The following is a 26,490-nucleotide window of genomic DNA, read 5'->3' as shown; positions in this document are numbered from 1 at the left end:
TCCCAGAACAGGACATTCAGAGACGGCTCGGTAGCTCTCTGTGCCGACTGAGGGCAGCAGGGTGACCTGGGGCACGCCGCCCGCCACCCGCGCCCCGCAGGCCGCGCTGCCGCCCATGGCGGCCCGGGTGGGGCTGACCGCCGCAGTCGGGGCGGCGCAGTGCGCCTGCGCGCCGCCAGGGGGGCCAGCGCGGGGGAGGAGGGCGGGCCCCGGCCCTGTGTTTTGAACGGCGCGATGCGGGTGGCTCACTATTTGGCAGGAAGGTGAGGAGGCCTCTATCCTGGCGGCAGAGATCGCGTAGGGAGAGGGGGATCCAAATGTGGCAGAGGCGAGCTAGAGGCAGCGGCGGCGGAGGGGGACAAGCGAGACGAGGGGAGCGGCCGTGCCCGCCGCCGCTGCTGCTGCCGCCGCAGAGAAGCTGAGCGGCCCGGCTGGGAGGGGCTGAGCGGCAGCCCTGGCACCCCCGGGCGCCCACCCCGCCAGCAGGTGAGCGACCGGGGCGAGGGAGGGGACGGGGGGAGCGCAGCCCGTCGCGCCGCCCTTGGCCGGGCCCGGCCCAGTACCGGGTAGAGCCGGAGGGAGTCGCTGTGGGGGGACCGGCGCTCCCAGGCCGGCCGCGCCTCGCCTCCCTCGGGCCTCTCACTTCGTGGATCCCCCGCCCTCTCCGCCCGGAAGCCGCGGGCGGCATCGGGGCCGCGGAGGCTCCGGTCTGGAGGTGTCGTCTCTGTTCTCCCTTTCCCCGCAAGCTCCCTGGCTGCTTGGCAACCCCCCCCGCCCTTCCGGGCTCCGGGGCTCTGCCGCCCTCCCCCGGCACGGCCCCGCGCCGCATCCACCCGTAGGGGAGCGGTGCCCTCCCCCTTTCCCCGCTGCGGAGCTATTGTGTGCGGGCTGGGGCCCGCCGAGGGGCTGCTGGCGGATAAGCCTTTCCCCGGGGAGGTGGAGGCGGGAAAGCGGGACGAGGGGGGCGTGAGGGCGGCGCGGGAGCCGGGGCCGCGGGAGACAGCGCCGGCGCGGTGTGTGCGCGCCCCGCTCGCTCTGCGCTGCTGCGATCCTTTGTCTGGTGTGCCGCTTTCCCCTCCTCCCTCGCTCCTTTCCTCCCTCCTCCCTTCCCTCTCCCTTCCTGCGTTCCCCTCTCTCTCCCAGGCTCCAAGCGCTGCTGCAGCTGCAGGTTTGTAAATACTGGACCAACACACACACACACACAACATGGCTGACGCTCGCCCTGCTCCTCCACCAGGCTCTCCGCCTTCTCCCTCAGTCTCCGCTGCTTAGCCGCTCCTCCGTGTAGGCTTTTGTTTCTTACCCCCTCCCCCTTCATCGCCCATCAAAAAAAAAAAAAAAAAAAAAAAGAGGAAAAACAATTCACCCTCCTTATTTGCGCGCATGGCGGGATTTCAAGGGTAAGGATCCTCGCTTTGGAAGCTTTCTCCTTTCGTTTTGCTGTTTACAACAAAATGAAACCTAAAATCAGAGGTGATTTGGGAACCTGGCAAGGCCTGGGGCGAGGGAGGAAGGGAGGGAAGGAGGGGGAGAACTGGGTGAGCCCTGCTGAGAGAGGCTTGATTGGAATGTGCGTATCTTTTTCTCGTGTTGGGTGGGGGGTGGCTGATGCACCAAAGTGCTGGCAGAGATGAGAATACTGTGTTACACTTGGCAGAATGAATTAGGGCCTTTTCTTTCGTTTCAGGACGATTTGGTATAAGGGGTCAACTCTGGACAATCACATTAAAAAGATCTGAACTAGTTATGTCAGAATAGGCATTGTGTAGTTAATACCCGTAAAATCGGCGTTTTGGCTTTTTCGCATTTCCTGTATCTCCTTGTTAGTATCTTAAACAGCTTGCGAAACATGGAGCACGTAAACCAGAATTTACACTTGTCAGGTCTTCGTGTTGCTAGCTTTCTGTCACAAATTAATTTGCCCTTGTGATGACAATAGTACAAACCGAAGCATTTCCTTTTTCCTAAAAGGAGTGCTTTCAGATTTTTTTATTTTGAGGTTTTTTTGTTGTTGTTATTGCTTGTTTATTTGTTTGGTTTTTTGTAAAAAAGGCATGGGGACGTGAAGTTAAGGGAGCTCCCAAATGAAAACAAGACAGCATGCTTTTGACCTCTTTAGTAGTGCAAGGCAAATGCTTAGTTCGGTACCCTCCACCTCAGTTATTCAGAGCACCCCCTTCTGGCTTTGATAAATATGGCTTATTTTTTTGCTGCTTGTGACGTAAAACCGAAACACTTGAAGGTAGTTCGAGCGTATCTAGAGTGATCTGCCATGAAACAGATTTATTTCTAGTTTATAAATTAAGGGTGAATGCTGAAGGTGTTATGGCATGATGCTTTATATTTGCTTTCTAGTCATGTTACTGTAATTCCAAGTGTTTAATTTTTCAAGGGTCATACTTAAAGATACAGTCTTTATTTATACACATGGATAGCCATAGGTTTCTGAGCACTGCTCTTAAGTAACAAATATCCTAGCTATGTCGTCTTTTGTCTGCTTTGCTTCAGAAGCTTCTAGTGGAGAAGCATTGGAATGGCACAATGTTGCTGCTTTTACTGAGACAGAAATTGCGAATTAAATACCGCATATGAGTACTTCTTTCTGCTGCTTTTCCCATCCCCATTAATAAGCAGTGATTAGCAAGCATTGATTATGGAGAAAATAATATACAGAAGGAGTTTACAACAACGTAAAAGTTAAAAGAAGTAATTCAAATTACAGTATCATTTTGGAATGTGTATCTACGTCATAGCTTCTGAGGCAACTGTTTTAATTCTAGATGGAAAAGTCAGAGCAAAAGTCTATAGCCTGATACATCAGTAGATTCCTGCAACAGGCAGTTTTTTTTTTTAACATTTTTCAGTCTGAAGGCAATATTGCCTAAACTAGAATAGTTTTATCAGTTGTAGTTAATTTATTATTTATTGTGATAACTACTGCATTTTGAAATTATGCTCACCTACTAAAAATGTGAAATGCATTTAAGTATGCAGCTCCTCCCTCCAAACAGGCCTTCAGATGCTTGAGCTAATTCTTAGGCTGAAGAGCAAAATAGAATAAAAATAAGTCATCCACAACAGAGTTTAACTCTGTTACATTGCAGTTTTGTTGCTAGAGCTAAATTTTTTTCTGTAACATTTGTCTGTATTTCATCATCTTTGTGAAGTTTCTTGCCTCTTTTTGTAACATCTTTACTTCACCTTGCATTGTATTATTTTCTGTGAAACTCAGAAGGTTTTTCTTCCTGTCTTGGTTGTGTTGATTTAGTCAAAAATCAGTATTGTGGGGATCAGAGCCCAAAAGGAGCAGATGTAGTTGAAGAACCTGCCAAATCTCTGCATCTTCACTTAGTGAAGACCCTCCAGTGTTTTTGCCTTTGTGAGTTATGTTAGGCTGTATTCAACCAAATTAAAAACCTGAGACTAGTAAGGCCTTCTTTTCAGAAACTGTTTGGCAAATGAGACTGAGGAAAAGGAAGACTGCAGCAAATGCAGTCTCAGTGATCAGCTTGCTGGGAGAAGTTAGAAATTGACTGTTTTTTCAAAGTAGGCATGCTTTTCAGTAGGTCTTTAATCAAGTAAATCATGACTTGCTGTAGTTCTAAATATTTATGAAATTGCCAAGTACCATACAGTCCTAAAGGTAATAAACATTTAGTACATTCTTATTCAGTACTTTATATTTTCTTAGTCCAAGTATTCTTTCACCCTCTTCTTACCCAGTATCTTTCCTTGCTATCTGTTACCAGACTGCACTCTTTGACATGTTCAGATCTGTAAACCAATAGCTGATGCAAGAGCTGTGTGTTAATGTAATGCATGATTTGCTTACTATTTGACAAATTAAATATTTTTAGAAGGATTCTATTCACTGAAGCTAAACACAATTTTAAACCTTTTTTTTCCCCTTTCCAAAGAATGAAGCCTTTTCCTGCATACTTCTCATCATTCCATTTTGTTTTTCTTGTATCCTTTCTTTTTTTTTTTTGACCTGGTAAGAGAAAGTTTGATTTCTTGATGGTGTGGCATGGCAATATGTTTTCATAGGTGACTAAAACCAATTCAACAAACTGGTTTAGAAAACCATCTTCGAAAGCTGTGCATTGAAGCTGAACTAAAAGAGAATGCTCTTACGGAAAGTTGTTTCCTGTTGTGTGGTTAGATAGCTTGTTTCTCATGACAGGTGTGAGAGAATTTTTTGTTTGTTGTTTGTCTTGTGTTCCTTCTCTTACTGCTCTTTAGAGGTTAGTGATTTTATGATGGAAGGCTGAATGCTGATCTTTCTTGACACTGGTTCTCATAATGAGTATCTCCTGTATATCAAGATGTGTCCCACTAGTCCAGATGCTATCTAGCTGTTATTGTGCCACCTGCCTTAAAAGAATGGAAGCTGACTTTGCTTTATGAATGTGTAGACTTGTTTCTGTCTGATGTGAATATATATTGAGACCCTTAAAACAGTGCATATAACTGGTTTGTATTTAGCTATGAACAGTTGATTCTAGAGACAAAAGGGCCTCCTCACAGACCCATTTGAAACAATGGTGAAATAATTTGAGCTAACTGCTTTCACCACGTGGTGGCTGAAGTTAACTTGCTGTTATATAGTAAAATGTGAATTTGCTAAAGACTTACAGAATTCAGGAGGTGAATGGCTTTCAGTTTGTGTTCTACAAATCCAGGTTATATTTTTTCTTATTTATTTTCTGTAACGTATGTCATGAAACTGCTGTAAATCTATGTTAAATGAGGTCTTGAATGATTGACTTGGAAACTTCACTATTGTAATGATTCCACAAAATGAAATATATAGAAATAGTAATGATTACCTGTGGTATCTACTAGCTGTAATTGTTACCTTATTGTATTTTAATTTCTGCAGTTATTGCACCTTGGTTGAGAGGTTCTTGAAATATTTTGATGAATTCATACTCTTTTTGATAAGACCTAAAAATGTCTAAAACTTGATTAGCTCTTTGATTGGGTTCAGTTTGGAGTTTTTTTAGTTGGTTGGTGGTTTTTTGGTGTGATTTTCTAATGTTACTGTGGAATATTCCAGTACACTATTCAAGTTCTGCACCTACAGATACTGGTGAGAGTAGGTGCTTATTTCAAAAGCAGTTCTGTGGATTCCAGTGATATAGTAAATACTTGACTTTCTCAGAAGGTGTGCTGAACTCAAGACCATTTGTTCCATACGGCATTTTGAACAACATGGAGCTGTATCAATTAGTTACTACTTTGTAGTATAGTAAGCTATTCTAGCTGGTCGGTGCCAACGTGCTGAGGTCTATAAAGTGTCACCAACACAGACTTCAAAAAAACCCATAAACAACTGCAGACCAGGCAAAACCCAACTGCCCAACTTCTTTTCCCATGAACTTCTTTTAATCCAGTTTAAATGTAAAAGGGAGCTTTGCGAGATTATGATTTCTTACCCTAGGTGTATAAGGACAGAAAGAGTCATTAGATGTCAAACTTTTGGTCTATTTGATTTATTATAATCAAGTAATTATGTGTTTCAGAACTGTTTCAGTTTTGCTAATTTAGTGTTTATGTTTCCTAAATGGAAGTCATTGGTAGTTACATTGAATCAAGGCAGCTCAAGACCAGTATATTATCTTGTGATTTTAGTTGGAATTTTTGAATAGAGAAATTTTCACCTTTCTAGATTTAATGGGTTTTTTTGAGCTGAGTAGCACAAGAAAAAACATGTTCTAGGTTAGTTCTCCAGTGAAAATTCCGTAAAGTTTTGTTGAATAACTTGTTTGTATACCTTGACAAACATGATGTTTGCTGAAGTCTGGAGCTCTGCTTCTGGTTCTTTTAGTAAGCAAAGGTTAAGTACCTGCCATGGACTGGGAAGTATTACGTGTATTCTGCTGCATATCTGTAACTTAGTTCTGGTTTTAATTGTGTACTTAAAAGTGTCTGCAGATTAGGCTTTCTTCAATTTTCTAGGAATTACAAAAATTAGTAAAAATAATGCTTCAAATTTGGTGTTTGTGTAATTCATAAAATTATACTTGGAAAAGAGTTGACTGATTCTGGACAATTGCTAGGCCATCATGTTTAATAACCACGTATGGTCTAGACAATGAGCTAAACATCACAGTGAAGCTAGAAAGGAGGCAAACAAGTTAGAGGTCAATGTATTCCTTTTTTCTCAAAGCATTCCCGTTGCAGAGAGCTTTGTTGAATGGATGCAATTACTTTTTTCTTCAGAAATCCCCTTCAGAAGTTCTTTGTCTTGTTGGTGAAAGATGGCCTACAAACTCATTAATTGCTTAGGTGTCAGTGGAACTAAAAATGAGATATTGTGGTGCTGAGATTTAGTGAGATGTGATAGGCCAAAATCTGTACTCTGACAAGTATGCCTTCAAAAGCAGTTTAACAATATGTTCTGACTCTCATGTGACTTCACAGAAATCTGTTCTTGAGTGCTTTTAGGGTTAAGGGATATGCAGGTGTTAAATATACTTGGAAACCACAGATTGTTGCATATTCTTATGGTTGTTTGATGATAGGCAGAGCAGCTGGCCTCTGGGTCATCACTCCCTACTGCTGAAGGGAGGAGTGAATAAGCACAGAAATCTTCATTTCCTAGACTGCAGGAGTACATCTCAGGTGAATTACATCTCTGTCTTATGCACTTCTTTTTGTCAGTAAAGCATACATACTGTTAGGTGCCAGACAGAAGACCAGAGGGAAAGCGGACTTTCCTATCTGCTCATGTCAGGGGAAGTTTTGCTCCTGCCTTCAGTATGCCTTCACATACCTATGTGTCTTGGTTTGAAAGACACTGTCTGCTAAGGAAGGCAAGGGTGTCCCTTGGAATGCAAAATATTATGCACTTCCCACTGAATTATTATAATTTTGAAATTCAGGGCCTTTCAGGCAAAGATACGAGAAACAGAATAGCAGCTCTTTGCCAGTGTGTATAGCAAGGCAGGCCCACAGCAGAGGCAGCGACGGCAAAGCGGAGCGGAAATCCCGTGGAAGTCTCCTCCCACTCTTCAAGCACTGTCCCATCGGTGCGGTTCCGGTGGCGGCCGGCAGGGGCGCTGCTGGCTCCGGGCGGGCCGGGTGAGGGCAGTGCTTCCCCGCGCCTGCAGGGGGCGCTGTGCGCGGGTCCGGCTGTGTCTCCCCGCGCCGACAATGGCGGGCGGAGCCGACAGGAAGGGAGGGAAAAAGGGGCTTCCTTTAGGAACCCCCAGGGGCACCCATCCTCCCCTCTGGATAGCAGAAGGAGCTATTGCGGGGATATCGGAGCAGTAAGCTGGGAAGGTAGGGATCAGCAAAGTCCCGGAGTGGTGGATGAGATTTATCAGAAACTTCGCGGCTGCGGCTGGAACCGCGGGACATTCTGGATGTTCGGGGGTGCAGTGCTACAATGTAGCAAAAACTCAGAACTGTGGCAGGAAAAAACCAAAATGGCGGGGGTGGGAAGTGGCAGCCTGGCTCTGAGCAGGGCAGGGAAAAGGCTCCTTGGGAAGGGAAAGCAGTTGGGATCCCGGAGTTTTCTCCTGAGGCACCTCAGCAGATGGTGAAAAGTCCCTTTTTTAGTGAGTTTGGTTGGTAATAAGGTCCTAGTTCAGTGTCTGCTCTCACCAGCAGGGAAGCGGGACTGGGCTGGGCCCCAGCGGCGGCAGTGAATTCCCTCCCCCAAGCTGCAGCTCCAACCATCCTCCTCCAAAGCCAAGTGCAAGAGAGCTAGGAGCTGCCCCAGCCCCTTCTCTTTGCAGCACAATTCTTGTGGCATCTCTGCCTTTCCCAGAGAAACCCAGGGAGAGTAGCCAGCTGGACCCCTCCCTTGAGCTGTGGCCACTTCTCTTGTCCCTCATAAGTACCCAGTCGTTACTGTCTCCTAGCAACACATACGGGAGAAAATTCCCCGAGAGAAAGAAAAAGGAAGAATCTTAAAGCCCTGCACTGTATTTACAGTGTCTGTACCTGTGGCTTGTGTGGAAAGAGATCAAACAGGTTAATGTTACTTCATGGCAGTAGGGATATGTGGCTGTATTAACAGTAGATGAAAAGTACTTTTTCCAGTGCTGTAACCTTGGCTAACCAGAAATGAAATAGACATTACATTACAGACAGTTTTAGACTAGAAGCTTGAAGAACTGAATTTGCATGGATTTGAGACAGGATTTTTGTTTTGTTCTTAGGTATAATTTAATTGAAGAAGGAAGAGTGATGGTGTGAATAAGCATCCCAGGTTTTGATTGTACTTAAGCCTCTAATCACATTTCTAGGAGAGTTTGTGTTTGGGTGACGGTGGTGCAATATGCACTGGCATGAACTAAAAGGGCAGAGGTGTGGTTGTTGTAGTGCGTACTTTGATTATCTCCAGGACAGACTCCTAGAAAGCCTCACCTGATTTCATGGGGAAGAATATCCTGCGTCCTGAGATCCTGTTTGCTGGAAGATGCCTCACTTTTTCTCTTCAGTTTCTATATTTCCCATTCTCTGCTGCCCAATTGAGTAGACTCAACTTTGTTTCAAGGACCACAGGACAGTTTAGTCCTCCCTACAAATAAGCATGTGCATTTTCAAAATGGAAGATGGATGTGTGTGTTTTTTGGGAGGATTGTTGTTATTACCAATACCTAGGTTAATGCAGAATCTCAGGAAATACACTTAAGTGTTTATTGGTGAATCTAGTTCAGATCAGATATAAAACTTTTCAAGGAGAAAATGAGATTATAAAGCAAAAAAAGAGACTTCGTTTATCTGTTGCTGTTGCTAGAAGTTCTACCTCCAAGTTCTATAATAATTAATTTACTTTCTCATTTAATTTCTATTTGTGTACAGTATAGTAGTTTCAGAGCAGCAGTTGTTTTGATTACAACTTAACCATCAAACTTGAAGAAAGGAAGGCAGGTTTACTGTGGGTCAGACAAGTAGGGTAAACAAGTAATTCCAAGGTGATTGTCATTCTGGAAGCTTTGACTTGCTTCTTGCCATGATTTTAATACCTTTCTGTAACTAGAGAATGAGGACAGCATAGTGTTTTAAGTCAGCTATATTCAAATGCATGCAGATGTTTTCTTAAAGTTCATTTTTTCACAGTCCAGTAAATAACTTCCCAGAGTAGCTTGAAATAGTTTGTCATCTGCTGAAATACTTCACATCTGCTAATTTGTTTCCTGAGTATGTAAATACCATCATCAAAAGTAATATTTTGTAGTACCATAAAATCAGAAGTAATATTTTGTGCATTTTTCTTCTGTGCTTTTTAAGAAATACTAGTGTATGAGGGTTGGTGTGTTCCGATGTCCCTGCAGCTTTTAGGGAGAGTCACTGGTTTCACAGCTGAACTTACCTCTCTGTTGCCTTGCTCCTTACCAACACTCACACTCACACACACATACACACTTATGCAGGATGTGTTGTGTTTTTTCACCAAAAATGTGAAAGAGCAGTACTCAAGCAAAGAAGATACCATGGTACATCACAATGCTGCTGATGGTTCTCATCTTAGAGAAGAATATATGATTGGTGATTTAATAAGTACCATTGTCTTTGATGATGAATCCAGTTCTGACTGAAGTATTTAAATTAATATTGCAAATATCTGACATAAATTTTCTACAGCTAATTTATCTTCTTTTAGAGTAAGTTTTTGTTCTTTCACTGACCCTCCAGACTTACAGAAACCAGAGTAGTTAGCTGCAATTGGAGCTTATATAATAGAATGCTGAATTTTGTTTTCAGTGACTTGCTGTTATACAGATTGCAACTTTGACATCTATGGCAGCTATTTACCATTTAAATGTGATAACCTCTTTAGGCCAAGATTTTTAGACGGTGAGTGAATATTCTTCAGTTGATCTGGAAAAACTAACATCTCATTTTTCATTAGTAGCCATGGCAAGAGACTGCCATGTGTAACAGCAAGTGTTTTCACTTAAGTGGTTTATGAGCCCACTGTAGACTGTTATATGGATGCATTTGAGAACTGATTTAATATAAGCTAAAATGGCTGAATAGGAAGAAAATAGGTAAGATAAATTTGGTTTAAGACTGGCTGCTCAGTTTTTTCAAACTGTAGATTAAAGCCAAGAGATAATTTTCTCTGAATCCTTTTTTCAGTTTTGTTCTTTTTTAGTTTTTTTTCCATTGTCATTGCAAAGGTAGGATGAAAAATGCTATTGATTTGAATTGTCTAACTATGTAAGATTTTTTTAAAATTAGGTGTATAATGAGAAATTTTCCTGTGCTTGGAATATGCATTTAGTATTCAGTGTGATCATGTTTCAGTTTGCAAAAATGGTATTGTTTGCTCCTTCATTGCAGTAATTTGCAAAAAATGTGTCCATCTTCTTCTGACTAGAAGAGGCCAAAGTTTATCAATACTTTCACTCTAATTCCTCTTCCTGCTGTTGGCTGATTTAAGAAACAGAGCTACATTTTTATTAGAATAGGGGCAATCAATGTTTGTGTCCAGTGGAAATCCAAGTTAATATCTGATTTATTAAAAATTGTCTGTTATGTTTGTAGCTACTGTGATGTTGGTATGGGAGAAGTTTGCATACATGTTTCTGAAATCTTTGAATAAATGATCTTGTGGCTAATCTCATCATAGTTTTGGTTGTATAGAAAGCTCTAATGTAGGTAACTGTTTTCAAACCTTATCCCTTTTCAGTATTTTGCAGTCCTGCTCTTTTTATTTTTAAAGTGCGGAATTACTACTTACATGTCAATATTCTCACTGGTTACTTAGGTTGGGGTTCTTAACAATTAAATTTTGACATTCCAGCCAATGCTGTGAATAATATCCTGATAAGAATCTTGAATGTTTATGCACTTTGTTTGCATTAGAAGTTGATATGTGGTTGTGTTGCACAAGAATTCTTTTTACAAGTATTTGTATCACAAATTCTTACATTTGTTTTAGGATTTTTCTTTTATTATGCCTAGGTTTAATTTAGTTTTGCAGTGGCATCTTCTCAGGATAGTCAAACACATCAAAGAATAATTTGTTACTTACGATGCACAGACTAAAAGGGCTCCATCTAACGGAGATCATCCCTCTGCCCCTAAAAACTATGCTGCTTGTATTTCCTCCATGTTTACAGGTGTATGTAGCTGTGCTGGTGGCCTGCATTGTGGGGAAGTGGTTGTGATGTACTTAAAATTATGCTTAGAAAGATCAGCCAGCCTTCCCGAGAGTTATAAACACAGGAGTTTGATTTGCCATGATTACTAAACCTAACAGACTTGTAAGTGCAGTAACTTACCACTCCATTACTTTCTAACAGAAGGGTTGGTATGTTTGCTCTAGGCTTGCTCTTCCAGAATGTTGGAGTGATCCTTTTGGCTTTGGAGCAATCCTCCTCTGACTAGCACAATAGAAATTAAACCTAGTCTTCTGACAAAGGCCAACTGAGGTATACTCCTTGAAGAGACATGAGCAGAGAACAGTGAAGTGCCATACTTTCTTAAATAGATGTTTTTCCTCCATGGTTTCCAGAGACTTGTTGTAAATGTTTCCAAACCAAATTCAGTACACTTCCTTAGAGCTGTAATAAATTATTTGTGTCACTTCTCTCTGTAAGAGCATGACTAAGAAAATAATTGCATTATAAAACTGGAAGTTCACTTGCATTCACCATAGAGTGGTAGCAAGCACAGTGATTGTGCAGTGCTGCTTCATATCCTGGGCAACTGTTATTTTGTGCATGAGTTTTTGGGGTTTTTTATTGGAGGGAGGGGAGGACAGTTGTCTACGAGGAAAGAAAATTTTAGAACCACAGAGTGGTTTGGTGTGGAATGGATCTTAAAGATCACCTAGTTCCAACTCCTCTGCCATAGACAGGTACACCTTCCACTAGACCAGGATGCACAAGGGCTTATTGAGGCAGACTTTACACTTCCAGACAGGAGGCATCCACAGCTTTTCTGAGCAGCCTGCGCCAGTGCCCCACCATCTGCACAGTAAAGAGTTTCCTCCTGACGCCTGATCTAAACCTATTCTCTCTTACTTTGAAGCCTCTACCTCATGTCCTGTTGCTCCTTGCCTTGATAGTAGCAGCTGTCCTTCCTGTAGCAGCTGAAAGGCTGCCATAAAGTTACCCCAAAGCCTTCTCTTTCCAGGCCGAGCAACCCCACCTCTCAACCTGCTCTTGTAGCGATGTGTTCCAGCCCTGTGATCATCATGAAAAACTGACCCAGTTCGCATTTGCCATGATGCAAAAGTGTGCTGCTTAGGATGGTTACACAAGCCTGTGACAGCTTCTTGTTGTGCCAGCGGTGCAAGTTCTTGCCCTGTGGTTAAATGCAAAGGTATTTGCAGTAGACTGGACAATTAGGAGTGGTTTAAAATTTACCTTTGGATAGAGTGATGTAAGGGAGGTTATCATGACTTTGAATAAGTACTAGATAGATCTCTTCTTTATATTTTTTTTTAAAGCCTTATTTTGTAAGATTAAGCATGGAGGACCATGTAAGTATGAAATGATCAGGCTGTTGGTTAGAACATACACAACGTTAAATCAGCAAGTATTTTTGCACTGCCTGTAAGAGTGTGGTTTAAAAAGAAATTGTACTTCAGTGTCTTGGTGTATTGTGCAAAGTCATAGGAAGAATTGTAGCAGTATAGTAAAAAGAAATAATACCTTTGTATTACTAAATAAATTGTAAACATTGTCACTTTTTAAAGCTGTTTGGCTAAACTTTGATAGCTGATGATGATTCCATAGTAGAAGGACAGAATAGTACTGAAATTAAACCCTGTGTTCTGTTAGCATAGGCAAATAATTAATTAATAAAAGAGGTTGTGCTTTTTCATGCTGCTTGAGAGTAGACAAGAGCTATAAGAAAAGTCCTTTAAAATGTGCTATGTGTGTCTTCATTGTTCTTTTACGAAGGTCTGCATAATGTTGCAGTAATGGAAATTTTTTTTAAAATTAGTTTTGCTCTACCATCTGTATGCATAGGAAAACAGATACATTTGTTCTTAGCCATTAGAAAATGCACCAGAAATTTATTTTAAAACCACTGCATGATTTAGTGTAGAACTTGAAGGTATATGTTATATTTCATTTGTTGGGGGTTTTTTTTGGGTTTTTTTTTTTTTAAGGAAGTTCTTGTAAGCTTATTTGGCATGAATCAGTTCTTTTATCCCTTCATTAGCTTCATTTCTAGTCAATAGAACAGCCAAAATGTGGGTTTTAATACCAGATATATGAAATTTTCTTTTGCAATTTTGTGTTTAATTTTTGAAATGTATTTTTTGAACCAAGAGACAAACAAGGAGTGCTTCAAAGGGCAAACATATGTCAAAATGCCAATGAGTCCTTAGCCAAATATTTAATCTGATTGTAATATTGTCTATGTGGGGAGCAGATCAAATAAGGAACTATTACAATTTAATCAGTTTAATTTTAGTAAAATGCTCTGCTTTTGCACAGCTTCACTGTTAATACCTTGTAAAAAGCCAGACTAAGCCTACAAGGTTTTCTGAAATTATTTTCTGGAGAACTTTCCTTTGTTTTCTGGGTTATTTATTTATGAATGCTTAAAGTTGTAGCCCTGCAGTTTTCCTTTACCCTGAAAGTTTTTGTGAATCTCAAAAACATATTTAGTGTGCATATTTATTGAGCATAAACTTAAAAACTGGAGTTAATTGAGTTTTTTTTATTTTCTTTTAGCATTCTGGATATGGCATGCATATGTTATTTACTACTTTCTTTTGCCTCATTAATCTCATTTTTCTTTAATTTATCACTGTTTTTGTCAGTGGGTTGTTTTTGGGTTTTTTTCCCCCTGTGCATGTTGATAACTAGCGGTTCCTTTTCAGGCAAAATCCTATGCCTGTTTTTAATTGCAGTCAGCAGCTGATGTCTGGCTTAGTGACTATGTAATGTTGTCACTGCTTCTTACTTGTAATCAACCCATATGACTTGACTTGGCTTTTAAAAATCAGTGTTTTTTGGATGCAGACCTAATAACCACAGATGTATGATGCCTTTAGGAATGGCATTTAATAGACGTTTTCTGCCACTTTTTCTGAAGAATTTTAGGACCATATAGAGCAACATATAAACAAAATTAAGTAAGTTTTGATCGCAGGTTCCCAAACTCTTTCCAATTGATGCAAAGACTTCTTCCAGACAATGGAAGAAGTCTTGATCTGTGAACTATTGAGCTGTGCCAGCTGAGATGGTGATCTCTTGCAGGTGCAACTATCTGTTCTTTATGGGAAGACTGAGAACTTTTAAAACCTCTGGACAGAGGTGGATTAATTCCTACACAGCAATAGGAGGCTGGATGTTTCATTAGTTTCTCTAGTGCTTTTTTATGGAAAAAATAGAATGAAAAACAGATAAAGTATGATTAAATTACACCTTTCTTGTGTTGAAAGTGATGTCATTCCCTTTGCCCTTCTTTGTGCATTTTTAAAATTCCAGAGGTAGAAAGACCAGCTGGCCTTTGGTTCATTTATTTGGTAGGAGAGGGGGACAAAAACATGATTATGTACATCTGCATTTTCAGTGCAGTTGAAAAAATCGCTCAGTGTATCGTGTCCATGCTGGTGTTAGAGATGCTAAGCAAGTTCCTGAGTTCAGAGAACTATTAAAAACTTTCTGCTTATGCTCCACATGAAACTAAGTATAAGTGTGGTTTTTATGTTACTTTCACTCTAGTGACTCTATTCCTGATAGTTAAATTAGGGTGCAAGTCAAAAGGTTGTGCAGCTGTGGACAATTAAATAGTCACTTACTGAAGCACAGTTTGTCTGATTATTTACAGAATTTTCTACCAAAAGATGATCTTCCCAGCAGAAGTATCTGCCACTAATGGGTTGGAATGATGAAAATTTGTCTGTAATTATTTGAAGGGGATTTCTCAGTTTGTGTGATGCTAATGTAAGCTCTGTATAACTGGTGATCTTTTAGTGCATTTTAGGAAACAGATATAAAAAACTATAATTAATTGATCCCCATCTTGGATTGTTTTGCTTATTAGAAGTAACAAGGCACTTTTTACTGCTGAATGCCTGAGGGTTCAGAGGTGTCCACTCTATCACTGCCATTAAGATTTGTGAAGGCAAAAGGGAGAATCGCTTTGTTGAAGGTCATTACGTTAATTTTTCTGTGTGGATGATGCAGGTGTTGAGGTATACTTGTAAAATGTGATGAGTTTATAGATGCATGTGTATACCAGAATGTCTGTCTGGAAATTTGTTCTTCATCGTTTATTCATTGCATTTAAAAAAAACAACTTTATTTTTGCTCCATAAGCACCTGTAGCTGAAGACAAAACCTTATATCTCAGAAGTTTTTTTTCTCAAATACAGTGAAGTATTGTGAGAGAGTTGTGTCAGAAAAGATACTGTTTTCATCAGTCAGCTAAACTTCTTCAGATGAAAACTTGTCTTAGTGTAACCTACACTTATGGGAGCTATAAATGTAAGTAATAAATTATAGGTGTGTGCTCAGAGGTAGTTTTTGTTATGAAGATAAGTTTCTTGAGCTGTAAAAGGTGTTTATAGGTAATGACTTGTTGCACGATCTCCTGAGTCCTGATAAATCATGTTTAGTGTGTCCTTGGGTTAGTTTTCATTAAAGTTCCATTAATAATTTGAAAGATGAAATGAAAGCATGCTGACAGAGAATAATTTTAGGCAGTGTATTTTAAAAATAAGAATAGAAAGTCTAGCTAAATGGTAAATAGAAAATACAAGACTTGAAAAATTTGCTTTAGCTATATTAAATTTGACCTACCCTCAAATAAACAACAGAAGAGATGATAATATTGAGGACTTTTAAGGTCTAGTTCTCTAAGATTGTATTTTATTATACGTTTTACAGGCAAGAGGAAAAGCCCTTTGAAGCTTTCACTGTACAGAGTAATACAAGAGTAGTTGGAAAAGCTATAGATTAATAAGGTAGGCGTAATTTAAGAAAACTGTTGTTTTGGTTTTATTTAAGTTGGTAACATGTTTTTTAAAAGCTACTAAAAGAAAATGCTGATAAAACTAAATCACAAGATTCTAGAATATGCTTACCTGGAAGGGATCCATCAGGATCATCGCATCCAACTTCTGGCCCTCGACAAGACCATTCCCAAGAATCACGCCCTGTGCCTGCCCGAGAGAGTTGTCCAAATGCTTCTTGAACTAGACTGATTTGGTGCTGTCACCCCTTCCCTGGGGAGTCTGTTCCAGTGCCCAGTCACCCTCTGAGCGAAAAACCTTTTCCTGATATCCATCCTAAGCCTCCCCTGGCTGAGCTTCTTGCCATTTGCTCAAGGTCTGCCTCTGGTCACGAGAAGGAAAAGGTTGGTACCTTCCACTCCACTTCCCCTCATGCAGAAGTTGTAGACTGCAATGAAGTCTCCCCTCAGTCTCCTCCAGGCTGAAAAGACCAATCATAAGGCTTCCCCTCCAGACCTTTCACCATCCTTGTGGTTCTCTTTTGGATGCTCTCTTATAGCTTAATGTCTTTTTTTAATATTGTGGCTCCCAAAACTACACACAGCACTGAAGGTGAGGCTGAACCAGTGCAGTACAGAGCAGAGTGGGGCAATCCCCTTCCTCTGTTGGCAGTGCTGTGCCTGATGCACCCCTGGTACCTCCTGGCTGCCAGGGCACTGCTGACTTATATTCAGGTTCTTTTGACTAGTGCCCCCAGGTCCCTTTCCACAGTGCTGCTCTCCAGCCTCTTGTTCCTTAGTCTGTACACATATCCAGGGTTGTCCCAGGTGGAGAAGTCAGTACTTGCCCTTGTTAAACTTAATAGGTTTGGTGATCACCCGCCTCTCTAATTGTCAAGATGCCTCTCAGTCCTGATCAACATATCCTAATTTAGTGCCCCTGTCAAACTTATTTAGTATCCATCTGAATCATGCATCCAAGTCTTTTATAAAAATGTTGAAGAAAACTGGGCTGAGGGTTCAGTTTAGTTAGTTGAGAGGGGTTTTTTTTTGCATAGCAGGTTTTTTATGGTATAAGGCTATAGGGATCTTAGAAATCACAGAATTTGAAGGGACCCTGAAGATCATCTCGTTCCAGCCCCCCTGCTGTGGGCAGAGACACCTTCCACTAGATCAGGATGCTCAAAGCATCATACAGCCTGGCCTTGCACACTTCCAAAGATAGAGCATCCACAACTTTTCTGAGCAGCCTGTTCTTGTGCCTCACCACCTGCGCAGTAAATTTCTTCCTGATACCTAATCTGAACCTAAACCTATTCTCTCTTTGAAGCCACTCCCTCATGTGTTGTCTTGATAAAAAGTCTTTCTCCAGCCTTCTTGTAGGTCCTCTTCAGCTACTGAAAGGCTGCTGTAAAGTTTCCCCAAAGCCTTCTCTTCCCAGGCGGGACAACCCCCACTCTCTCAGCCTGACCTTGCAGCTCAGTGGTCCTCCTTGGGACTTTCTTCCAACAGGTCATGTCTGTGTTTTTGTCTTTGCTGGGGGACAGATCTTGATGCAGTATTCCAGGTGCATACCATGCAGGTGGTATTAGCTCTCTAGTCCACTCTCACAAGTGGACTAGATAGGTAATATCACCTTCCCAGACTTGCTGGTCACGCTACTTTTGATGCAGCCCAGGATGTGATTGGTTCTCTTGACTGCAAACACACATTACTGAGTCATATTAATCTGCCTCTTATCCACCAGCACCCCCACGTCCTTCTCTCTGTGCCTGCTCTTCAACCGATTGTCTGCCCAGTGTCTGTATTCCTGCTTGGGATTGCTTCAGTCCAAGTACAGCACCTTGCACTTGACCCTCTTGAGATTTATGAGTTTCCCACAGACCCATCTCTTAAGCCTGTCCATGTCCCTCTGGATGGAGCACTTCCCTCCAGCATGTGGACTGCCCTATACAGCTTGGAGTCTTCAGCAAATTTGATGAGGGTGCATTTGATCCCACTGGCTGTGTTGCTGACAAAGATGATGAGCAATTCAGATCCCAGTACTGACCCCTGAGGACACCACTCGTCACTGCTCTCCTCTTGGATATTGAACTGTTGACCACAACCTTTTGGAGTGCAGCCCTCCAGCAAATTTTGTACTTATTAAGTTGTCTAATCTATCAAATCATGTCTTTTGAGATTAGAGACAAGGGTGTTGTGCAGTTCAGTGTCTAATACTTCACACAAGTCCAGGTAGATGATGTTAGTCACTCTTCCTTCAAGCACCAAAACTGTAGAAGGCCACCAGATTTGTCAGTCATGACTTTGTCCTTGGTTATTGGCTGGTGTTGACATGAAAATGATCCTCTACTGTTACCCAGAAAATCCAGTATAATGTTTTTCTTCGACCATCAGTGAAGATGTTGAAGACAATTGGATTATGAAGTGATAAATTCATTATGGTGTGATAAATTCAACTTCGTTTGAGGGCTAGGATTATTTTCCTGTATTGGGTCACTGAACTACCCACACGTTAGTAGAACTAAGTGTTAAGGCTTGTGTTATGGTTAAATACAGCTGGCAACCAAATACAACTAAGCTCCATGCAGCCACTTGCTCACTCCCACACCAGCAGGGTCAGGCAGAGAATTGGAAGAGTAAAAGCCAGAAAACTCATGGGTTGAGAGAAAGGCCGTTTTATAGGGAAAGCAAAAGCCATCCAAACAAGCAAAGCAAAAGAAGGATTTAATTACTGTTTCTGATGGCCAGGTAGGTGTTCAGCATTCCCCAGGAGAGCAGGGTCACGTCACACATAATGGTTACTTGGGAAGACAAATTACATCACTCCAATGTCCCCCAACCCTTTCTTCTTCCCCCCACCTTTACATCCTGAGCATGATGTCGTAGGGTACAGAACATCCTTTTGGTCAGTTTCGGTCGCCTGTCCTGGCTGTGTCCCATCCCAACCTCCCATGTACCCCCAGTTTCCTCAACAACATGGCAGTACAAAAAGCATAAAAGGCCTTAGGCCTGTGTAAGTCTGCTCAACAATAATAAAACTATTCCTGATGTTATCAGCCCTGTGTTCAGCAGAAGTCCAATACACAGCCCCATACCAACCAGAAAATTAACTCTACCCCAGCCAAACCTAGCACAAAATGTAATGGAGGAAATAAAATTCACCAGCTTGTCAGGAAGTTATAATTTAATAGCCAGTGTTCTGCGAAATTGGAGGAAGAGAAGTCAGGTTTCTTTTTAACCAAATCTTCCTTTTGAGCAGGGACATCTGCTAAATCTTCAGATCTTAACAACACAGAAAAATAAAAGGAAGATGCTGAGCTGCTGGAAAACTGGGGTAAATGGTCAGTGCATTATTTAGAGCTGGAATATTTGGCCTCTGAAATGATATTGAAAATGCCTGAAGCATTTCTAATATCAGTAGATTTTATTGTCACAGATTACCTGTTTTAGAGAGTAGAAAAAGTCTTGGTTTAACTGTGATAAAAGATAGTCTTGGAAGTAAAAAACCTAAGAAAGATAACTGTTTCGGCTTTCGGCTCTGAGAACTTTAGTAGCAAAAAAACAGTGAAGAACCTCCTGTGTAGTTAGTAATTGTAGTACAGATATGTAACTATATTTCAGTAAAGCAGTGAGTAGTTAGCAAATCAGAAAGAAGAATTTTATATGAATGCTTCCTGTAAAAGGGAAACTATTTCCCTGTGTACATAGGAAAGGAATGGATCTCCTGTAGATTTAAAGCTCATAATCCTCTTTAATTATTCTGCTGGCAAAATAACTTAATGCTCTTTATCTAGAAATATTTGTTACCTTACTTGTTCTGAGTAGCTTCAGACTGTCCCTTGCTTAATGTGCAAGTATGCAAAGTGTATACTTTGCAAGTATGCAAAGTGTATACTTTTTGACATGTGATAATTGTGTGCTGGGGTCAGCTATATTAGATAAGTTTCTCTGGGCTTAGAGTTTTCTGCCTTTTTAAGCCATCAAACAGAGAGGTCACTTGAAATAACCAGTGAGCATTTCTTTCTCTTGCTTTCACATGCATGGATGCATGTGCTTGCATTACATTCTGACCAGTGTTAGTTTTAATTAGTTCTATTCCTGATAGATGATGACTTCAAGGAAATTTGAAAAATGCTTTTAACTTCTGTACTGCCTCTTTTGTTCTGAAAGTTGTGAGTAGTAATATAAGATCAAGTGTGTAATCAGTTGAGTTTTATGTACTGTAATGGAAAATACTGTTTTCGTATAAAGTACAAAAGCAATAAAACAGCTTAAGTAATACCTCAAATAATATTTAAAAAACATTTTCTCTTTTAGATTTCAAGAAATTGTAGTGTATGGGCCTATGTGTGCCCTGCATGTTGCTGTTGACTGGCTAAAACTTTTGAATAAATAAGTGAAAATTATGTATGACGTGACTTGTCAGATATCAGTTTTCTGACAAACGTGTTTGATTCAGTACTTCTCTATGATGCTCGTTTGTGGACTAAGCTACAAATATTTTTGGAAGTATAGTCACAGGCTACCCAGGAAATTGTGAAAGAAGTGACTGGATATAGCACTTAGTGCTACAGTCTGGTTGACAAGCAAGATGCTGTTCTGTCAAGGACAGTTAATTTTGGAGGTCTTTTCAGACCTTAATGATTCTGTGAGGTTTTTTCATTATTAGTTGGTGAACTGAATATTTGCTATAGCCGTTCTATCAATTTGTATGGCCTAATTGATTATAAATCAGACATCCTTGGGTGAAAGGCAGAAAGGGTTCATTGGTTTTAGGAGTGCATAGTGAAACATCAGTCTACTAACAAAATGGTGAAAAGAGCTGGTCAGAACATGGTGTAAATTGAGGGATTAAAATGGCTTCCTTTTATTGCATTTTGGACGAGTAAGATGAGTGTATTTGGGGAGTGGTTCTAAGCAGGCATTTAAGAATTTTGTGGTACTGCTTATTTGCAGTGCTTGTGGTTGACATTAGTATTTCTTAGCCTGGATATGGCCTCAAAAATTTAAAAGAAAATTCATAATGAAACTTCAATCAAAATTTCTTAAGTCTCTTTATGATGATGTAGTTAGGAAAAACTGAATTTTTTCTTTCAGAAAGAAACTGTGTTGTTCTTGATTAATATATCAGGCTTTGTATCAAAGGTGTGAAATTGATAAGTATAAAGAATATATCTTTGTTAAGGGCATAGGTTTTTATAAGTGGAAAAAAATTTGTGAGCTGCTAATGGATCACTTCGACTCAAAGAAATAAGCATTGAACAATTCTTGTTTATGTATACTTAACCAAAGACCCACTGCACCAGAGTTTGGTAAATCCCCATGTTTTCTATGCAGCATGGTGTGGGCTGGGTAGGATTGCAACTGTAATTTGTAGTGTTACTTGTTGCACTGGTGAGGACAACCACTGAGAATTTTTAGTTCGTGTTCTGTGATCTGCTTTATGCTTTTTTAATGCTTCTGCTGTTGACTGAAATGTAGAATTTTTCAGAGTGATGGCTATGAATTTTATTTGTGACAAGTAGCCCTCAGTGAGAGGCCAGAAGCCACAGAGAACAGTGTACTATTAGCTTTGGTTGGTTTTGCAAACAGCGTAGGATAGAAAAAAATCCCAAGATTATTGGTATGAGGAACTGTGTAAAAAAAAGTTGAGCAACTGATTGAACTGGTTATGGTCAAATGACTGAAGGATTTTTCCTGTTAAGCAATGGTAGAATGACTTAAATGGAAGAAACACCAAAGGCTGAGGTCGGGGGAAGGGTAAAGAGAGAATGTAAGGCAGTTGTTGAGGAGTAAGGTGTTTCAAAAGAAGTTAGAGAATTCTTGGCTTACTTTAGTTCAATATTTCATAGTGGCAGATAGCTTTAGCAACTGTAGAGTGGCTTTGAGTGGTAAAGAGACCTTCCAGTCTGGAAGGGTAGCCAGTGTATGGTAAATGTGGGCAGCCAGGCAAGCCTACATGCTGCTGGTGGCACAGACTTGTTAACCTGATACCCTGGATAGAAGCATTTGAACGTGCTTACGTGGCACCAGTAGCGACTGCTGTTGTGTGCCTGTTTGGGCTTACCTCATCTCTTAAATGGTCATTATGCATGTACTTAAAATGTTGCGAATGTGAGAGGAGCAGAGCTCAAATGAACATGGAAATAATGAACTGTATTTTTATAAAAATGCTGTGCAATTATAATTAAGCAAGTCTAAGTGTTGCTCAACTTTCCCCTTAATAGTTGTTGAACTCTTACTAAGTGGCGGTGCATCACAGCAAGTTTAAAAGATCCTACTAAGAAAGTGCTAATACTGATTTACATGATTTGGAGAAAAAGAAAAATTTCCTTGAGTTCTATAGAAAAAGTCTTTTAAAATGTAAAAGTAATTTAGAAGCCTTCTTTAACTTATCAACTAGGGGTTTGTAGGCAAAAGCTTGAGCTTGCTGTTTTTAGGGATTTGATCTCTGAATTGTATTTTTCTCAAATGTAATCTTTAGGTGAGGTTCAGGTGTTTTAGATTGTTTTTAGTATTGTACACTGCTGTTTTGTTTTGTGTTTAGTTTTTGTATTCTTTGAGCATTTTTTTTTATTGCTCTGAAATAAGAAGTCTAAAATCAAAACATTGCTTTCTTGGAGTTTCAACAGTTTGGGCAACAGCAGTTCCTGTTTGAGATCTGATGTTTGATCGTGGGCTCTGTTTTATTTACAGTGTTCTTAGCACAGAGTGTGCTGAAATAAGATCAGGGAAAACTGTCATAGTTTTAACATACATGTCGTGAACCAAGATTCTTTACATGTTTTTTGATGAAAAACATGCTGTTGGGTTTCTACTTCCTTTAACAGTCCTTATTTTCTTAAAAGAATACAAAGTCACGACTTTAGGTAATTTTTAATGTAAAAAGTGATTCTGATATAACCCAAATGTAAGGACTTTAAGAGCACAGTTGCCTGTCCAGCCCTTAGAAGGAACTTACCATAAGGCAAACTTGCACACCAGCAACTTTAGATAGCAGAAAACGGAGGAAGTTGCAACAGGAAGATGCTAATTCTAGGCCTGGACGAGGCAGATCGATCCTTGTTAGTGCATCCTGGTTAATGCATCCAAGGATTCCTACTGTATGTGTGAAAGAAAGCAACTGCTCATATAGTTATCATCAGTCAAACACAGGTCTCAAGGGGGTATGCTGCCATGCATACGTGTAACTTTTACATTGGACTTCTACAGGAGGGCAAACTTTGGCCTGTTTAGGAGACTTATTCAGAGAGTTCCTTGGGAAGTAGTAGCCCTTAAAAACAAAGGAGTCAAGGAAAGGTGGGCATGCTTCAAAACAGACATCTTGAGGGCATGGGAGCAGACTGTCCCTGTGTTCCAAAAGATGAATCTATGAGGCAAATGTCCAGCCTGGATGGGCAATGAGGTTTTGAAGGAATTGAAGAAAAAAAGGAGGATGTATCATCTTTGGAAGGAGGGTCAAGGTTCTCAGGAAGTATTTAAGGGACTTGCTAGGTCATGTAGGAAAAAAACTGGGGAGGCCAAAGCTCAGTTTGAACTTAATTTGGCAACTTTTGTAAAAGATAATAACAAATGTTTTTACAAATATATGAATGGTAAAAGGAAGGAAAAGACTAATCTTTGCTCTCTATTGGATGCAGAAGGGAACTTAGAGTAACTTCAGATGAGGAGAAGGCAGAGGTGCTTAACACCTTCTTTGCCTTTGTCTTTAGTGGGGTGATGGCTTGTCCTCAGGACTGCTGTCCTCCTGGGTTGGTAGATGGTGTCAGGGAGCAGAATGATCCCTCCATTATCCAAGAGGAGGCAGTCAGAGAATTGCTGAGCTGGCTTGGATGTTCATAAATCCATGGGCCCAGATGGGATCTATCCCAGGGTGATGAGGGAGCTGGCAGATGAGCTTGCAAAGCCTCTCTCCATCATTTACCAACAGTCCTGGCTCACTGGTGAGGTTCCAGATGGCTGGAATCTGGCCAGTGTGACACCCATTCACAAAAAGGGTGGGAAGGAGGATCCTGGTAATTTTAGGCCAGGCAGCTTGTACCTTACTCAGTACCTGGCAAGGTAATGGTGCAGTTTGTACTGAGTGTCATCACACAGCCCTTACAGGATGGCCAGGGTATCAGACCCAGCCAACGTGGAGGAGATAGGTCGTGTTTGACTGACCTGGTCTCCTTTTATGACCAGGTGACTCGCCTGGTGGATGCAGGAAAGGCTGTGGGTGTTGTACCTGCTGTGTTCAGCAAGGCCTTTGACACTGTGTCCCAGAGCACACTCCTGGGAAAGCTGGCAGCCCAGGGCTTGGACAGGAGCACTCCTTGCTGGGTTAGGAACTGGCTGCATGGCCGGGCCCAGAGAGTGCTGGGGAATGGTGCTGCATCCAGCTGGGGCCAGTCACCAGGGGTGTCCCTCAGGGGTCTGTGCCAGGGCCAGTCCTGTTCATTTTTACACACTTACATGCATGAGGGTGTTGAGTCTTTAAAGATAAATATTCAAACAACATTAAGCTGGGAGCGTGTGTTGATCTGTTGTGGTGGGTAGCAGGGCTCTGCAGAGAAACCTGGAATGGTTGGATGGATGGGCAGAGTCTAACAGGATGAAGGTTAATAACTCCAAGTGCCAAGTCCTGCACTTTGGCCACAATCACGTTATAGGCCCCTGCAGCATTACATGCTGGGGACAAGGTGGCTGGACAGGGCCCAGGCAGAAAGGGACCTGGGGTTGCTGGTCCACAGCCGGCTGGACATGAGCCAGCAGTGTGCCCTGGGGGCCAAGAAGGCCAATGGCTCCTGGCCTGTGACAGGAATAGTGTGGCCAGCAGGAGCAGGGAGGTCATTCTGCCCCTGTACTGGCACTGGTGAGGCCACACCTCGAGTGCTGTGTCCAGGTCTGGGCCCTCAGTTTGGGAAGGACCTTGAGACACTTGAGTGTGTCCAGAGGAGGCAACGAGGCCGGTGAGGGGCTGGGAACACAAGGCCTGTGAGGAATGGCTGAGGGAGCTGGGGCTGTTTAGCCTGGAGAAAAGGAGACTCAGGGGTGACCTTATCACTCTCTACAACTCCCTGAAAGGTGGCTGTAGTCAGGTAGGGTTGTCTCTTTCTCCAGGCAGCAGCTGACAGAACCAGAGGACACAGTCTCAAGCTGCACCAAGGGAAATCTAGATTGGATGTTAGGGAAAAGTTTTTTACAGAAAGGATTATAAAGTACTGGAATGGCCTGCCCAGGGGGGTGGTGGAGTCACCGTCCCTGGATGTGTTTAAAGAAAGACTGGATGTGGCATTCAGTGCCATGGTCTAGCTGAAGTGTTAGGGCGTGAGCTGGACTCAGTGATTTTGAAGGTCGCTTCCAACCTTGTGATTTTGTGTGTGAACTTGGACCGTATGGCTGGTACTCCTGGAAGAACGACTTGGGGATGCCCACCACCAAGAAGCCCAGAGTGAGGAAGGATCCCTCTCCCTGTCTTCTTCTGCCTTTCTCCAGAGCTGTACTCTGTCCCCTGGAGAAATAGAGTATTGGCCCAGTGGGCTGATGTGTTTGCATGAGAACCTTTTGTATGAGAGCTGGTTTCTGTTTTGCATGAGAACCTTTTATGTTGAAGATACATACCCTTGGTGACTGGATGAGGTATGTGTTCAGAGACCTTAAATTGCAAGTCCAAAAAAGTGTCTAAAAGGGCTTTAGATATGTTATTATTAAGCGAGGAAGGGGTATGTGGAATGTTAAATCTTAATAAAACTGAATGTTGTATCACTGTTCACAATGCAGTGGCATTGACTGAAGAAGCCCAAGGCCGAATTAAGAGAAATTGCTACCAATCACTCCAAGACCAAGACAGTTCTCCAGGAGTTAGCACCAGTTCCTGGATTATGTCAGTACTTTGATCTTTGGGATTCAAGGATAGGGGGAGGGTAGGGGAAGTGGCTAATGAGACTTGGGTTGATGATTGCCATTGGATTTGCCTTTTTAATGATTTGGATAGCTATTGTACATTGTATGACTGTTCATGTTATTGCTTCTGTATTTTCTTCTTCTGTTGCTTCATATACATCACCCTTGTGGCCAACCTATGAGCTGAAGAAAAGAGTCCCTGGAGCTATGGGGTGTAAGGACTTAAAGAGCACAGTTTCCTGTGTCAGATTGTCAAGGCCACAGAAGGTACTTGTCTGTAAAATAAAGCATCACAGTGAAAACTTGAGGTCAGGGACAGAAAGAACTAATTTGCAACATGAAGCTGCTAGTTCTAGGCCTGGGAGAGGCAAGATCTGATTAGCACATCCTGGTTAATGCATCAGGACAAAAATTCTCGCTGTACTAAAATGGGAAGCAACTGCATGGGAAGCAACTGCTCATATACATACCACCAGTAAAAGAAAGAGCATGCCAGAATCCTCTGTATTCTCCCTCACTCCCTCCCTTGTTAACAGTTAAGACACATTGAAACTTCTGATCTGTAATCTTCATCCTTATTCTATGATCTTAATTTCACACTTGTCCTAATTTTGGCTAGGACAGAGGTAATTTCATCACAGTTGCCAGGAGGGAGATGCCCACACTGTGTGGGCAGGGCCAGGTTATTTTGTAGCACCCCCATCATTATTAGAGGGC

The 26,490-nt window shown here is 41.6% G+C and overlaps 1 protein-coding gene across 4 annotated transcripts in view; it reads left to right on the top strand.

Moving 5' to 3' along the window:
• The first annotated feature begins 229 nt into the window (after positions 1–229).
• The window catches only part of SPIN1 (spindlin 1), a 62,466-nt gene continuing 36,205 nt past the window's right edge, over positions 230–26,490 (top strand). The window contains exon 1 of one of the 4 annotated variants that reach the window (XM_059491798.1): positions 230–263. The gene's annotated coding sequence lies outside the window, so the exon portion shown is untranslated. Of the gene's footprint in view, positions 487–1,014; positions 1,401–15,878; positions 15,899–26,490 lie in introns of those variants that run through there. The other 3 variants (XM_059491796.1, XM_059491795.1, XM_059491797.1) reach the window with 3 other exon arrangements.

Source organism: Ammospiza nelsoni, chromosome Z, assembly GCF_027579445.1.
Source record: "Ammospiza nelsoni isolate bAmmNel1 chromosome Z, bAmmNel1.pri, whole genome shotgun sequence".
NCBI lineage: Eukaryota > Metazoa > Chordata > Aves > Passeriformes > Passerellidae > Ammospiza > Ammospiza nelsoni.
This window is presented reverse-complemented; position numbering and strand designations above follow the sequence as displayed.